Source organism: Chiloscyllium plagiosum, chromosome 22, assembly GCF_004010195.1.
Source record: "Chiloscyllium plagiosum isolate BGI_BamShark_2017 chromosome 22, ASM401019v2, whole genome shotgun sequence".
In the NCBI taxonomy this organism is placed as follows: domain Eukaryota; kingdom Metazoa; phylum Chordata; class Chondrichthyes; order Orectolobiformes; family Hemiscylliidae; genus Chiloscyllium; species Chiloscyllium plagiosum.
The window spans coordinates 52,693,199-52,701,970 of NC_057731.1; positions in this window are offsets into that span (position 1 = coordinate 52,693,199).

Genomic DNA, 8,772 nt, shown 5'->3' on the forward strand with positions numbered 1-8,772 from the left:
TGAATATTTAATTCTCACCCTGAAAGGAGGAATGTACAGTGTGTTTTATTTGGTCCCTTCTGTTCTGTAGATTTCCAATTATGAGAATAAGGTTGCTGGGAGGTTTTGTTGTAAATTAGTATCACACCCTGCTCCCCATCCAGCCAGAACCCCAGGTCCCTTCCCACAAAGTGAGCACCATTTTTCCTCAGGAACGATAGGAATGTAGGAACAGGAGGAGACCATTCAGCCCCTCGAGTCTGTTCCACCATTCAATGATCTGTGGCCTAACTCCATAACCGCTTGGCCTATCTCCCTTACTATCTTTGCTTAACAAAAATTATATGTCCCGAATTTAAAATTAACAACTGATCCAGCATCCACTGCCATTTGTGGAAGAGAGTTCCAAATCTCTCCCACCTTTTGTGTGTAAAAGTGTTTCCTGAATGGGCAAAACTGTGGCAGGTAGAGGTCTATGTAAGCAGTGTGAGGTCATCCATTTTGGACTGAGAAAGGATAGATTAGGGAGCCTTCTGGGTGGTATGAAATTAAATACATAACACACTGTAGGGATTCTATGCTGCAAGTCGTTAGAACTGATTTCTCTCTATGGATGCTAACAAACCTGCTGAGCTTTTCCAGCAATTTCTGTTTTTCTTTTGGATTTACAGCGTCTTCAGTTCTTTTTGTTTTTATTTGACAAGCATCAGTATTGACCACAGCCCTATTCCAAACCTGCATTTCAATCTTTTATAGAGTCACAGAGTCATCGAGATATACGACACGGAAATAGACCCTTCGGTCCAACCCCTCCATTCCGACCAGATATCCTAACCTAATCTAGTCCCACCTGCCAGCACCCGGCCCATATCCCTCCAAACCCTTCCTATTCATATACCCATCCAGATGCCTTTAAAGTGTTGCAATTGTACCAGCCGCCTCCACTTCCTCTGGCAGCTCATTGCATACACGTACCACCCTCTGTGTGGAAAAGTTGCCCCTTTAGGTCTCTTTTATACCTTTCCCCTCTCATCCTAAACCTATGCCCTCTAGTTCTGGACTCCCCGACCCCAGGGAAAAGACTTTGTCTGTTTATCCTATCCATGCCCCTCATGATTTTATAAACCTCGATAAGGTCACCCCTCAGCCTCCAATGCTCCAGGGAAAACAGCCCCTCCTCAGTTCTCACAAAGAAATGTCATTTTTGTTGTGGGAAATCACTTGTTAATGAGTAAGATTATCCATGTCATTGGTGCTGGCTGCCTGTGTAGCTGATAAACCCAATTCTACAGCCCCATCTCCAACCATACACTGGAGCAAATGCTTCCAGGAGGTGGAAGTGGCCTTTGGCCGAAATTACTGACATTCCTTTCGCTGATTCCTTTTCTCTACCTCCTTTTGCCAATGGGTATTCTCAAAGAATTGTATCCCTCCAAGTCAGTTTCTCCCACTGCAACTCCCAGGTCATTTCCTCTGCCCTGAAGCTCTTCACCTTTTCCACCTATCCACTCCACCCTCTCCTCCCTCCCCCACTCATCCATTGTACTCTCTTTGGACTGTGGGAGGAAACCGGAGCACCCGGAGGAAACCCACGCAGACACGGGGAGAACGTGCAAACTCCACACAGTCAGTCGCCTGAGGCGGGAATTGAACCCGGATCTCTGGCGCTGTGAGGCAGCAGTGCTAACCACTGTGCCACGGTTCTGCCCACAAAGAGCATCTGCAGTCATTGTTTTTACCTCTTCTGAATAAGGGTCTACCATGCGCTGACATCTATGGTGTATTTTTTGAGGGAAGCCTTCAGTGAGTCTTTGAAACGCTCCCTTTATCCTCCTCTCGTTTGAGTGTCTTCCTTGAGCTGGGCGAAGAAGACATGCTTTGGCAGTCAGAACTCGGCCATCCTCAGCACATGGCCAGCCCAGTGGAACTGTTTTAGATGATCATAGGCTCAATGCTGGTGCTATTATCTGCTTCAAGCATGCTGATGTTAGTACGTCTGTCCTCCTGGCAGGTGAGGAAAATCCATCTCAGACAGTGTTTATGGCCCTTCTCAATGGTCTTGAGGTGTTGTCCACACATAATCCAAGTCTTAGAGCCACAAAGAAGAGACAGCAAGATGGCTGCTTTCCACACAAGGATTTTCGTATCAGCATAGTTAACAAAGATTCACATTCTCAGGCCCCCAAAGGCTGTGCTCACAAAGATGTGTAAATCTCCAAGCCCTGAGCAGCTGTCTGTGTGTTCAGGGAAGACAAGCAGGAGGCTGGAGGAGCACAGTGGGCCTGGTGGCTTCAGGAGGTGGAGAAGTCAATGTTTTGGGTTAACCTTCTTCAGGACTGGGGAAGGATTAGTATCCAGTAAACTGACTTCTCCACCTCTTGGTGCTCCCTGGCTTGCTGTGTTCTTCCAACCTCCTGCTTGTCTACCTTGGATTCCAACATCTGCAGTCTTTTTTTTGTCTCTGTGTTCAGGGAGGCTGGTTTACTCAGCTGCCTGAGCACTGACTGTGTGGCTCAGGGTAGTGCCAATAGGGTGGGTTCGATACCTACTCTAGGTGAGGTTGACTTCGAAGTTGCCTTGTTACTCTGCTCCTTAATGCGAAAGGCAATGAGAAACTGACAAAGTAAATGCCTCAGGAATGAAACATCCGCTGACCATGAGACCAGGAACAGACCCTGGGCAGAGCTCACGTGACATGGCCATTGAAATTCTGGAAGTGGGTATGGTGTGGGTTGCTGCAATATATTTCCAATGTTCCCTGGATGCTGCCTGACCTGCTGTGCTGTTCCAGCAATAAAGTTTCAACATTGAAATTCTGGAAGTGGGTATGGTGTGGGTTGCTGCAATATATTTCCAATGTCACACGTCAGTCCTCAGTCTTTTCCGTTGCTCTTTACCATCATTCTTCCAAATGCATTTGACTTGGCGTCCGTATTGACTAGAAACAAACCAGGACTCCATAGCTTAGAATAAATGTATGAACCAAACAATTAAAGCAAAGCTGGGCTCCACCATGAAAAGCCATAGCCAGATCTCACAAAGGGATGCATTTAACAATGGTTCCAATATATTTTTTAAAATAAAGCTACTATTTGTTCACTGCACTCAGAGCCATCGAGCACCTCGTGGAAAAACACACAGACACAGGGAGAACACCATACAGACATTCACCCGAGGCTGGAATTGAACTTGCATCCCTCGCACTGAGAGGGAGCAGTGCTAACCACCTGGGCTTTTTTATTTATTTTTTTTTTGGAGGGAGGCACTCCTGTTTTTTTTTTTAACCCCCACACTACCACCTAAGTGCGGTAGTGCTTATGTTATCCCCAGCACCCATGGTGTGTGTGTGCAGGTGTGAGACACAGTGAAAGACACAAAGTGCACCAATCTTTATTCAACTCCTCTGTTAATTTTTTTTGTGAGACACAGTGAAAGAAGCCACCTGCTTTTTGTTTTTAACCCCCACACTACCACCTAAGTGCGGTAGTGCTTATTTTATCCCCAGAACCCATGGTATGTGTGTGCAGGTGTGAGACACAGTGGAAGACACAAAGTGCACAAATCTTTATTCAATTTCCACCACCAGGAAGATAGGAAAACACCCGGGTGGCCAGTGACAAACACTGCCCTTCCTGGGCTTTTTTATTATCCTGAAGCTGTTCTCGGTTGGCTGAGGGGAGTGATTAAGCCCCAGTGCACCCACCAATTGCAGAGAATCTCTCGGGAGTGGGGTGGGGTGTCTATTGCAAGACCCATCTGTGTCAACTGACCCATGAGCACCATTGCAAACCTCTCAGTGTTCAACCTTCCATTCATCATTTAACCTGTAAAGCTGGAAAAGAAGTGTAAAGCATTGTTGCCATTTTTTAGTAAAAGATTCCATCAAAGGCCTATTCATTGCAAAGAGAAATCCCAGCTCAGGGCATAAGACCACGACGGTTGTACAGAATATTAACACCTGTCTGGTTACCTCCTCCCTCCATCACTATCCTACTGGGTGAAGCAGTGATTTACCTGTCCTTCACACAATCTAGATTACTGCATTCACTGCTCACAATGTGGTCTCCTCTACACTGGGGTGACATTTTGCCGAAAACTTACACTCCGTCCATAAAAATGATCCTGAGCTTCTTTTTTCCTGTCACTTCAACCCCCCCACCCTGTTCCCTGGCCAGCGTCTCTGTCTCAGGGTTGCTGCAGTGCTCCAGTGAAGCTCAGTTCAAACTGGAAGAACAGCACCTCACTTTCCGCTTGGGGATCCTGCGGCCTCCAGGACTCAGCATCAAGTTTAGTATCTTTAGGGCCTGAGCACCTCCTTCCCAGTCCTTTACCCACCCTCACACCCCAGCTCCTGCCCTATCCTGGCTTACGTTCAGCACAGCCCATCCATTTTCACCCACTCATAGTCCCCACGATCACCTCTCTAACTGCTCCTCTTCCCTGACTTATTATCAACAATCCCTTTGTCTGCCAAATTCGCTCACTTGCACTCTCTCTCTTTCTCTCACTTTTTCTCTCTCCTCTCACACACACACAGCCCTCTCACCGGCATAACTACCATGGTATGACCAGAGCCTGGAATCTTCGTGACAGTAGGCCTGGAGCCTGTACTCTTGGTGACAGTAGGCCTGGAGCCTGTACTCTTGGTGACAGTAAGCCCGTAGCCTGGACTCTTGGCAGTATTGGCGAGGCAGTGGCTGCAGCAGGAGAGCCGGGGTGTCCTGCGGCAATGGCGTTGTGATTGCTGTTCCTGGAGCAGAGCCTCCTTGAGGACTGGAACACCTTGCACAGACCTTGGAGAAACCCTGAAGCTATACTATAGACCTCAATTTGAACAGAACGTGACCTCTTATTTAAGTCATTTCCTTTTATCTTTATTGTAACTGAAAATGGTGCCAGATTCTGTCAATCATTCATTCATTTTCCTTACTACTGTCAGTTCTGAGGAAGGGTCACTGGACCAGAAATGTTAACTCTGCTTTCTCTCCACAGTTAAAAATCACACAACACCAGGTTATAGTCCAACAGGTTTGATTGGAAGCACTAGCTTTCGGAGCGACGCTCCTTCATCAGGTGGTTGTGGAATATAAGATCGTAAGACCCAGAATTTATAAAAAAAAATACAGTGTCATACAGTAATATATTGAACAAACCTGCATTGTTAAGTCTTTTAGAATGGATTTCAGGTTTCGGTTAATTAATATTAAATCCCAGAACTTCTTTTAAGTCACCTTCTCGAAAGAACTTAAGTTTTTACAGCAAAAGATGACATCTCAGCTCAGACAATGCGTTAAAGGTGTGAGGTCAGAATCTGTCTGTATCCCAATCTTGAGTCAGACTGGTTCTATTTCCAAAATGGAATTTACAAAATATTATATGATTGACTGCCTGCAGATTATGTATTTTTTGAGCAAAATACAATATATCTGCAAATATCATTCTGCAAATACAAATTCACCCCATAGACTTATATGTGAGAGAGAGTGTGTGTGTGTGTGTATGTGTTGCAATGGGATCACCTGTAGTGTGACATGAACCCAAGGTCCCAGTTGAGACCATCCCCATGGGTACTGAACTTGGCTATCAGCCTCTGCTTGGCCACTTTGCGTTGTTGCCTGTCCCGAAGTCTGCCTTGGAGGATGGTCACCCGAAGATCCGAGGTCGAATGGCCCGGACCACTGCGGTGTTCTCCAACTGGGAGGGAACACCCCTGCCTGGTGATTGTTGTGCGGTGTCCATTCATCTGTTGTCGTAACGTCTGCTCGGACTCACCAATGTGCCATGCCTCAGGGCATCCTTGCCTGCAGCGTATGAGATTGACAACGTTGGCCAAGTCACATGAGTACCTGCCGCAGTGGGTGGTGTGTTCATGGGTAATGGTGGTATCCGTGTCGACACTCTGACTCATCTTGCAATGGTTGCCATGACAGGGTTGTATGGTGGTTGCCATGACAGGGTTGTATGGTGTTGTGGTCGATGTTGTCCTGAAAGACGGGTAGTTTGCTGAGAACAATCGTCTGTTTGAGGTTTGGTGGTTGTTTAAAGGCGAGCAGTGGAGGTGTTGGGAAGGTCTTGGCGAGGTGCTCATCCTCATTGATAATGTGTTGCAGGCTGCGAGGAACATGGTGCAGTTTCTCTGCTCCTGAAAAGTACTGGACCACGAAGGGGACCCTATCTATTACAACCCATGTCTGTCTCCTGAGGAGGTCATTACGGTTTCTCGCTGTGGCACGTTGGAACTGGCGGTCGATGAGTTGAGCATCGTACCCCATTTTTATGAGGGCATCCTTGAGCACTTTCAGGTGTCTGTCATGTTCCTCCTCATCTGAACAAATCCTGTGTATACGGACGGCCTGTCCATAGGGGATGGCTATTTTAATATGTTTAGGGTGGAAGCTGGAGCAATGTAGCATTGTGAGGTTATCCGTGGGTTTGCGGTAGTGTGAGGTACCGAGGTGCCATTCTTGATGGAGATACATAGGTCCTTCTCTACACAGGTGCTGCCGGACCCCCTGTGCTTTTCTAGTACTTTTGTGCATGTGATTATATCAACTGTGGTTTCTTTTGGTTAGACTGAGAAATAGCTGAAAATGTGTTGCTGGAAAAGCGCAGCAGGTTAGGCAGCATCCAGGGAACAGGAGAATCGATGTTTCGGGCATAAGCCCTTCTTCAGGAATGACTGAGAAATAGTAAACAATGAAAAATAAATAAATTAATTTTTCATGGTTCAAATGCCCAAGGAAGGTTGATGCTGAGGCAAAGTTTGCTACATATTGTGAACATGTGTTGGAGAATATGACAGTATTGGTAAGAATAGTTGGACTATTCTTACCTGGCTCATACCAGGATGTACGTCTTGAAGATCTATGAGGCTCTGGTCAGACCACAATTGGAGTATTGAGCACAGTATCACAGGAAGGATGCACTGGCCCTGGAGCGTGGAGAATGGCCCCAGAAATGAAAAGCTTAACATCTGAGGAACGTTTGAGGACTCTGGGTCTATACTCGATGGAGTTTAGAACTGGGGTGGGGTGGGGGATCTAATTGAAACTTACAGAATGCTGACCGGCCTGGTCAGAGTGGATGTTGGGAAGATGTTTCCATTGGTAGGAGAGACGAGGACCCAAGGGCACAGCCTTAGAGTAAAGGGAAGACCCTTTAGATGGAGATAAGGAGAAACTTCTTCAGCCAGAGAGTGGGGAATCTGTGGAGACCAGGTAATTGAGTCTATTTAAGAGGGAGATAGATAGGTTCTTGAATGATCAAGGGTTACAGGGAGAATGGGGTTGAGAAACTTATCAGCCATGATTGAATAGCGAAGCAGACTCGATGGGCTGAATGGCCTAATTTCTGCTCCTATGTCTTATGGTTGTTGAAGATCATCTCAACTCCAGGACATCTCTGCAGGAGTTCCTCAGGATGGTGTCCTAGGCCCAGCCATCTTCAGCTGCTTCACCTTCCCTCTACCACCAGGTCAGAGTGGGGATGTTCACGGATGACTGCACAATGTTTAGCACCGTTCATGACTCCTCAGATACTGAGAGAGTCCGTGTTAAAATGCAACATGATCTGGACAATATCCTGGCTTGGGGTGACAGGTAGCAAGTAACATTTGTGCCACTAAGTGCTAGGAGTGACCATCTTCAAAAAGATTGTTTAATTGTTGCACATTCTCAATCAATATAATTGGCATGGTGAAACCCCACAATCAATATAGTGTTAAGATCGACCAGAAACTCAATTGTATTAACCCTTTAAATACTGTGCTTACAAGTCAAAGGCTAAGAATCCTGCAGTATCTCATCTGCCAAAACCTGACTACATGGCACAAGTCAGGAGTGTGATGGAGTACTCCCCACTTGCCTGGATGGGGGCAGCTCCAACAACACTCAAGAAGCTTGACACCATCCAGGCTAAAGCAGCTGCTTGATTGGCACCACATCCACAAACATCCACTCCCTCCACCACCAACGCTCAGTAGCAGCAGTTTGTGTGAGCTACAAGATGCACTGCAGAAATTCACCAAAGATCCTCTGACAACACCTTCCAAACTCATAACCATGTCCAAGGACCAGGGCAGCAGATACATGGGAACATCACCTCCTGCAAGTTCCCCTCCGAGCCTCTCACCTACCTGACTTGGAAATATATTGCAGTTACTTCAGTGTCGCTGGGTCAGGATCCTGGAATTCCCTCCCTAAGGACATTGTGGGTCTAACCACATCATATGGACTGCAGCGGTTCAAGAAGGCAGCTCACCCCACCTTCTCAAGGGGCAACTAGGGACGAGCAATAAATGCTGGGTTTCACCGGCTGTGTCCATATTCCATGAGAAAAAATAAACTTTTGAGTGAAATGCTACAGCAGCTCCCAAACGGATGGTTACTTTTTGTTCTTACATTTGACAATGGGAGCCATTACAAAATCTGAGTTGTAGATTTGTCAAGTGAATCATACTTACTCTTAAGGTTGGGATATGACCCTGATCCAGGACTGAACTTTCCACTTTGGAGTGAATTGAGGATGTTTCCCTTGTGTACTGGTTGTGGTGGGTCATCATGAGAAAAGGAGAAGTTCTGCCGGGAACAGAAATATTCCTGCTACAAATGTGAAGGCTCTCAACTCTAAGTGCCAGCAGTCAAACAACACCAGGTTATTGAGGAGAAAGTGAGGTCTGCAGATGCTGGAGATCAGAGCTGAAAAGGTGTTGCTGGAAAAGCGCAGCAGGTCAGGCAGCATCCAGGGAACAGGAGAATGGACGTTTCGGGCATAAGCCCTTCTTCAGGAATGAGG